Source organism: Manacus vitellinus, unplaced genomic scaffold (assembly GCF_001715985.3).
Source record: "Manacus vitellinus isolate BGI_N305 unplaced genomic scaffold, ASM171598v3 scaffold_31_pilon, whole genome shotgun sequence".
Lineage (NCBI taxonomy): Eukaryota > Metazoa > Chordata > Aves > Passeriformes > Pipridae > Manacus > Manacus vitellinus.
This window is the reverse complement of record NW_021940379.1, coordinates 9,114,878-9,123,778: the sequence shown is the minus strand read 5'-3', so window position 1 is coordinate 9,123,778 and position 8,901 is coordinate 9,114,878.

The window sequence follows — 8,901 nt, the reverse complement described above, 5'->3', positions numbered from 1 at the left end:
TTGTATTTGAGAGAGATCTTTACAGTATGTGTGCTCAAGCAGGTAAATGTGCTCTTCCTGCCACTATTTTGTGTACTATGACAAAGGAGAATTTTATTTTTATTGTAAGTGGCTTTTTAATTTTCTGAACTTTACAGTTGGAGGAATGTTTTGCAGTGTTACTTTATTTTGTTGTGGTTTTTATTTAAACTGGAATTTTAAAGATGGCTCTGTGTTTATTATCTGGTATAAAAAAACTGACTACCCTCAAGTGCCTTAAATATTTCACCCAAGGATTGGTGGCTGCCTATCACATGATAAGCTAGCTTTTACTGTTTTTAAAATGTGACTTTTTTATTTCAGTAATGCACTTAAATGTTTCAGTTTTGTGAATTATCGTAGTAGTAACTAGGCTTCAAGAAAACATGTCTTTCATTGTTGCCAAATGTTGTGGTTTGCAGTAAAAGCTTCACTTGAATTACTCCCTGCCCAGTGCAAAAAGCTGCAGTGAGTTAATCATAAAGTAACAATCTGACTCACCATACCTTTCATTTAAAAACAAGTAACTTCTGACCTTCACAAGAAAATTCAGTAACACAAACTAGAAACAGTTTAGTAACAGTTTTTATTAATACATACTTAATTTGGCCTTACTTCCTGAACCTTTGGGGTCTAGATAACTTTCTAAGGAACTGTGGAGCTCAGAGGATGTAAGAGTCTTAGTGAGTGTGGAAGGTGTTGCACAACTGTTCCATTCATTCCGTGCTTAGAGCCTCTGGTTGTGTTTTGTCTTGCCTGGCTCGCGGGACTCAGCAAGATCTGAAGGCTCAATGGTAAATTTGTTATGAATTTCAGTGTCTAAACAAAAAGCGTTTTGCATCTAGCAGCAAGATTGTAAGCCTAACTTAGAAGCACATGTTATTGCAACATGTCAGTCCTGTTGATTAAAATATGTTGAACATTAATGTTGCTTAGGGAGGAAATTCAGGTAGAAGGGATGGCTCAAGGGAAGAACAGAGCAGCATTGGTTGTGTCCCCAGTGTCTCTGGATCATTGACTGGTGTGGAGCAATGCAGTGACTCAAGTGAGCTGAGGTTTTTGCTGGAATGCTACAGATGATCTTATGGTTTAATGTAGGAACTGCTCAGCTCCTCAAAGAGCTACTCCCTCGTGACACAGCAGCTGAGAGAGTGACTGCCTTGTTTCGCTATGCGACAACGGGAGCTTTTCCTCTGAAGAGAATGTGAGCAGTTTTCCATCCTACTTTTTGGTGTACTAAAATGTGTGGGGAAGGCTTTCTGTGATGGCAGCCTGGGAGGGTGGGTATCAGTTTTTGTAGTGAACCTACTTCAGTTAAGAAGACCCTTTGTAGTAATCCCTTTGGATTTATCGTCTCATCTCTCTTTGATTTCTAACCCAGATATTCAATGTCATGCTAAATTCTGATGACCACTAGTGCCTCTTGGTGTCTTGGAAATAGTTCTCAGTATTAATATGGTAAGAATCACACGGAATTGTTTGATTTCATTGCTATCTGAGGTTTATCAGGAGAGGGGGAAGCTATTGTATTCATGAAGGAAGGTGTGAAATGTTGGTATGGTTTAATAGTTTCTGAAATTTGCCAGACTTCCTCAAAGATGGAGGGGACTGAACAAGCCAAATTCTTTGTGGTGATCCTTTTATTTCGACCTTTTCTGGGCAGATTTGCATTACAGAGGAAACAAAGTCTTGAGCGGATGGATACTTACAGCTTTGTGAGAATATCCTTTGTTGTTTCAAATTTGATAATTTTTGTTTTATGGGAGCTAAGTGAAATGGGCCTTTAGAAAGCTGTCTGTAGCAATCAAAAAATCCAATTCTCAAGCTGTGCCCTTGGGAAAAAATTCTACATTCTGTGAAGCTGTTCCCTTATATAAGTGTATTCATTCTGAATGACTTAGTGCCTCATTTCTTTGAGATGTCTTTGGGTACTCATACAGATTGCAATGTGGATTAAAAGTATTTCATTTTCAGAGACTTCTTACTAACTTTAAAAAGTCTGGTCAGGTCTGCAGGTGTTGTAATGGGTCAAAAATCGCATCAGTGGAATAAATAAGTCTTAAGTGTCATTTACAGGAAAATCCCAAATGCAGTTTTGGGGCAAAACAGATTTTGGTGATGTCTTATCTATTCTTGACAGCCTGATCAAAACCTATGGAAACTTGGGGGGTTTTTGTTTGTTTTCTTTTAAACTAAAAAAAAATTCAATTTGATGTTGAAAGTATGACACAGGATGCAAGTATGAATTTTGGAAGTGCACTTCTAAAATGATCATCAGGATGGTCTTATTCTTGGGATGGCAACGATACAAGAAATCAATTTTGGTTTCACTTTTCATTTTGATATCACTTGTAGAAGCCACAGTCTCTAATGCACAATACTGTTACAAGGAAAACCACTAGTATGGGTGGTGAGGAGAGAGGGGAAGGAGCTCTAGCAGAAGGTATGAAATTGAACTAAATAGTTCAAAATATGGAATGATGCTGTATGTTGAATTTACAGTACTAAACTACTATGTTACCTTTTCTTATCTTTTCTCTTAAAGCTTCTTGGATTTCTGGTGTTGACTGTTCTGTTTTTCTTCCCTCCTTTATTTAAAAATAAGATCTAATTTTGATGAGAGAATGCTCTGGCCTCTCTGGGCCTTCCCAGTGCCATCTACAATATATTAATAGTTGTCCACCAGTGTCAAATCAGCTAATGACAAATTGAGTAATTTGTGTGTTTTTCATGTTGTCTTTCTGATGGGCCTTCAACAAAAGCAGTTCTTGAGTGTAGCCAAACCTTTGAGGCTGTAGAAGTTAGCTGAAGAATTCAAGACAAACGTTCCATGAAAAATGAAAGTATTTTCATGTCTTACTAAGCTCAAAATGAACATCTGCTGCTGCATTTTAGCACCTGGCATAAGAAAAATTGCTCTTCAAAAGTCTGCATTTGTAAAACCAAGCACAGTTAAATTCTTGTGTTGCTTGATTGGAAACTGGCTTTTGTCATTTTGTGGGTATTCAGTATCTCTTTAGCTTATGGGTAAATCATACTTCTACCTTCCCTTCCTTGCCTTGTCTTCTCCTACAGAGACACATACCTAAGGCAGTGAAATCTTCTGGGTCTGACACAGACAAGATTAAAATTTTACAAATGACATTTGTTGGGGGGGTTCATTTTGGCTTTTTTTTTCCCCTCAAGATATGATAGAAATGCAGGCAAATTTTTAGAACGGAGATTAAGTAAAATCCACCCTCTGAGTGATGGAGGAGTGAAAGAGAGAGACAGGAATGCATTTAAGTATTATTAATGCCTATTTTAAAAAGGAAGTGGGCTGGAAAATGGAGCTACAAATGTCAGTTCTTTAAAGCGAAATACCAGTGCTTGAAAGAATTAGAAACACACCCATTAAAAAGGCAGAACTCAGCTGAGGCAACTCTATCTTCAAACAGCCAAGGGAGGAATCACACTGACAGTGTCCAAGGTGACTTACTGTGACCCCTCAGCACTGCCTTGGAAGCAAATGCTACTAAATGGATTTTTCCAAGCATCCTCCCATGTAAAGTGGTGCTGAGAGGGAGCGAGCATCCAGGGTCTGCAGCTCCTGCTCACTGCAAGTGCTGCTGTGAGGAAACACCCTGGGGTGTGTCCGTGAGCTCTGGAGGATGAGTAATTGGGCACGGAGTGGTTACAGGAGAGTTGGCAGTTGAATGGTGTTAATCACAGTGATGACTTTAATAGCATTTAATAGACACTTATCTGAATTCAGAGTCAGATGCAATACTGCTCTTTTAAAAACAATTTCCAATGCCACTAACTTTCTGTCATGAAGAGCCACTAAAATTTCCATTTTTCTGTTGGATGTTGGGAAAAGTGCTTCTCTTGCTTTTTCAGCTCTGGAGATAAGTTGTCCGTCTGCACTGGAAAACCCATTTTCAGTTGGTAGCTTAAAGCAGCTGTTTGGGGTTGAAGATTCCCTCCCAGGCAATGCCTTAAAAACTAACAAAAAGGTGTTTCCAAAATAGGTGGCTGAGAAACACGGGTATTTGTAAATGGTAACCAGCAAATACCCTCAACCTATATAGGGCGTAATAAGTAAAGTCTAAATTAATATTCCAACTTCACTCTTTGTATAAGTTTGACTCTGTTGGGTAAATTACTCGTATTCTTGCAGATGCAGGTACTGAGTGCACAGTACCAGCCAGGGTCTATTCTAGTCTTATAGTACTGAAGTATCAAGCAAATGCTTTAGGGAGAAGGTGGGGGGATGTTAGCCACAACAGAGCAGATTGCAGATGATTCATGGATAATTTAGCTCTAGTTAAGCCTGAATTAAATTTCACTGTTTGGTTCTATTACTGTCCCTTTTGCAATTCGACCTTCAGACAAAATCCTACTAGGAAGAAGTGGTCCATTCCCCTTTTTGAAGAGCAAACCTTCCTGATGAACAAAATGCCATCCAGGAAGGGCTGGAGAAGGAGAAAAATGAGCTTTTAAATGTGTGCAAACCTTCCCAATCTACATGAAGTCATGTATTCTCCCTAAACACAAGTTTATAGCAGGTCCGGTTGCATTTGAATAGTGCTGAAAAGCAGTGGGGTTTCTGCCAAGCTCATCATAACCTTTCAAACAGCACCAAAACCAAGAGCTGGTCCTCTCCATGTTACTAAATTGAGCCTCTAAACCAGCCAGCCCTGTGGAGTATTTGTTTTGCAGCATTGACAGCTCTGAACTAAGCCAGACACTTCCTGCATGTGTTTTGATTGGTTTTAATATATTTCTTGGGGTTTATTTTATCTAAAGCTATTTTTATTGTTATCAGTCATGTCAGCTGAAAAGTAATCAAATGGAAACATGAAGGAGCGACTGGACCTCTGAACACCTGTCTGCCATAGACACTTATTAAAATACTGCCTTAAAATGAGCTGGTAGGTTCTTGTGATAGATAACCTTATCTCTGGATGGAACAGGAAACCAAAATCTTACAGAGAATCACTTAAGCCTTTATTTTGGTGTGACCCCTCAGAGCCTGAACACTCACAAGCTGTTCAGTGTCCCTGGTTTAATGTGTTTTCCAAGCTGTTGCTGATGCACACAAAAATAAACAAGAGCCAGCTGTGTTGGCCACGTAGAAAATTTAGTGAGATGCAGCTTTTGTTAAAAAGAAGAGGACAAAATCAATAGGAAAAGAAATGTTTTCAGGCTTCTTGGAGTGCAAACAATGGAATAAAAAAAGCAGCCTTGGTGAATTGGCAGTGCACTGTCTACTGAAAACCACTGTTTTAAGCAAATGAATTTGGCTGCTTTGTAACATCTGCTTTATTTTGATAACAAACTCAGTCAGAGTTTTATGTCTTATTGTGTGCTTTTAGTCTGAAGAGAGAAGATACATTCAGCTCCTTAGGAAGTTGAATATATCTGTGCTTTGTGACTAGTTAGATTATGATTATTGATTACTAATTGCCAGGAGACATTAATATATCAAGTACTGAACTTGTTAATGATTAAATGGTTCTGAATTTCCATGCACAGGAACTTCATTGGTCCTTCCTGATCTATCGGATTGCTTCTTGAAGTTAATTATCATTTTTGAGGCAATACATTAGGCATGTGGAAGGTTTGTTGCTTTGGCAAATGGAGCTGGAAGGTGTGACCATCATTCCCTCTAGGAACTATTTATCCTTTTATCTAAGCAATGATAGTTCTTTTTGGATGTCCAAGGATAAAGAGATAATAGCTAGGGAACTAGACTGATCCTATGGGGAGTTTCTCAGGGCAATAAAATACTGTGATTTCCTTCCTTTCATGCTGCCCTTCTGAACTTTGTTAAAAGGTATTCTGCGGAATATTGGATGAATAATGCTGCTTTTTTCCCTCCTTTTTCTTTCTTTTAATCTTTTTTTTTCCTTTCACCTTGTTTAATAATAGCAAGATATTTGTTTTATTGTGGGTTAAAAGTTTATACTGGCCTCTTTTTTGTCAGTATTAAGTTTTAACTCTAAGTACTTTTAACTTAATGACTTCAACTACTTTCAACTTCCTCTTCTGAAAGTCTGTTCTGCTCTGTCTCCTCCTTATTCTCTTCCCAATTTTCTCTCTTCTATCTTGTATGTCCTTTTACATTGTCATACCCCAGCCCCTCTCACTACCATGGTGCTTCTTAGACTGTAAACTCTGTTAGCTGTTAAGTTAGTTTAGTTGCCATTTTATAATTTTAATTTCATCTGTGTCCATAGGGAACGTGGTCCGATTTTTGGAGGCCTGCAACACCAACCAGAGTGTAAACAGTGCTATGTCAGCTAGGAAGATAAGAGACTACAATAGCTGTTGTGTCTTTGGCATGGACCAGTATTGGATGTCTAAAAAGAAAATTCTGTTATTTGCATGTTATTCCATAGGAATACTTAAGCTTATTTCAGGTAACAGTAGTTCTTATCCTGATTACAGGACTTCAGAAACATTCTTGTCTCTGTATTTCCTTGTTCCTGCAGATTGTTTTCAAACATTTGCACTGTTTAGAGTGGGGGAAAAGCTTTCTGACTTCCTTCACCTCCTCAGCTCTCTCTCTCTCACCCCAGCTGGCCAAGCAGACAGGCTGGTAACAGAGCACGTCCCACGGCTCGTCGGCCCTTCAGTCAGTGTCATTCTTCAGGGTCTGCTCTGGAAGGTAATGTCAGTCCTGTGCTTATGTAGTGGTAAGTTAGACCTCTGTGACTACTCCGGCTGACTTAAAAAATATGTGTTCTTATCAGTATTAAAATAGTACAAAAGCAGAGCTGTTGCTTTAGGCACATTTCTTGCCACTGTGTTGGTTAATGAACCTTGAATGAAAGTAAGAGGGCCAGGGGCTCTGAAATAGGAGCTGTTAGCCAAGTGTTGTAGAATTGTAGTCCTTATTTATTTTGTATGCTAATCTGCACTTGTGACTCTGAGCAGAAAAGCTGCAGTACAGCAGGTTTTATAAACTGTGGCTTAACCAGTTATCTAGTCTCTTAAAACTTATTTAAACTGACTGGTTTTATGCGCAGGTCAGAACCCTGTTGTCACTGATCATTAAATGCTATGCATATTGTACTTTCATTTACATGGATTGTTCTAATAGTGCTTGTGCGTATTATGCTACATTGCCATATTTTTTTATATATGTATGTATTGCATGAGGTTTAATTGGGATTTTTTGTATTGTCACTTTTGTATTCACACAGTGCCTCATGTATCTATTTGCATATTGCAAGAAATTGTTTCAAAGCAGTGATTGGAAACAGGTGGGGATAAGAACTCACCACTGTAGGATCTGATGTTTCTGAAGTATTAATAAAGTATAGTGATTCAAAACACTGTTTGTTTCTTTCCTTAAATATATCTTTCATTTTAATACTTCAAATAGCTGGATCCACAACGGTCATGTTGCACATCTTTGAGTGGTTACCCTGTCACCGCATCTTACCTTCTTCCATAGGGCTTTTCTGGGAAAAGAAACCAGTGGAAGCACTACAAGGAAACAATCCTTGGAATCACACAGCGTGCTTGCTTAAAAAGATGAATGTCACTAAAACTATCTTGTATTGTTTACCTCCAATTCATGGATTTGATCTGTTTTCTTTTGTTCCTTTTACCAGCTGGCCACAGTAACACAGCAGGTTAAATTGAGCATACTGTATATGTCTTACAGTAATGGGATAATGATCCGAAAGACCCTGTTGCAACAGAGATTATGACAGTTTTTGTTTACTTGCATACTAGTTAAGGAAGTGGTCTTTAACTGCTGAAGTGGAAGGATGGAGAATGAATTCTTAAACTATGTTAGGGCGGATTTACTACAGAACATAGAGGAAGTTCTAAGAAGGATGGTAACTATCAAAATGTAAGTATGACTTGGAAGCTAAGCTAATGTGGGATTGTTTCTGAAGTGCAGGTGTTCATGTCCTCAGGAAGACATGTCAGGAAGAGCAGGACAGAGGTGGGAGGCTTGACAGAAGTCAGGACTCCGTTTAACAGTCTTAGGGATCTGAGAGATGCAGTCTTTCAGGCAGTTTGTCTAAATGCTTATGTATTTATTCCAGTGAAGAAGAAAATAAAAGTACTAAAAACCCAGGAGACTGCATCGGAGGAAAGCAGATATAGTATTTCTTGAAATTCAAAAGTAAGTATTGAGTCATCGGGTAGATTCTGGTCAAGATGCTGTGGGCATGTTTGATCCTACTTCAGATCAAATGCCAAATTTCTTGAAAATATCTTTCATTTCATGGTTCTAAATGTTTTGTGGGTTTGTTTTTATTTTATTTTTTTAGCAGTAAGAATTTCACGGGTGAAAATTCACTTGTAATCTGTAGAAAAGCAGCAAATTCTCAGAGAAGTGTAGGGTGGGGATTGGCTTGACTGGGTTTAGCAGCAGTTTCCCAGCCTGTGATTCACTGAGCTCACCAGGGAGCATGAGCAACAGCTGCCTGCCACTGTTCTTTTGTAGTTTTGTAAGGCAGCAATGGGAATCCATCATCCAGGTAACTCCACAGTCTAAAGGCAGCTACAGCTGATTTTTGCCAATGACAATACAGAGCTGAACAAAGTCACTCCCATGTCTCATAGGCATCCCTGGCACTTCCTAACAAGGGGTGCTGCCTTTCCATAGCTTTGAGCCCACTCCAGATGAATTGAGAACAGGGCTGGACATCACTATTGTTTCTCCTTTCTAGTACCCAACGTTGGCTTTGCTGTCTCCTTTTGAATAGTAGGAGGTAAAATCCAGACGTTGGCCATTCTTGGCTGTGCTGTCTTACTCTGTTTTCTTTCTCGTCTAGCAGATCTCCAACAGCCCATGTGTTCAACATGGGGCTCAGAGCCAATCTTCTGCTCCTGTTCCCAGTCATTGCAGGCTCTGTTGCTGGTGGGTTTGAGCAA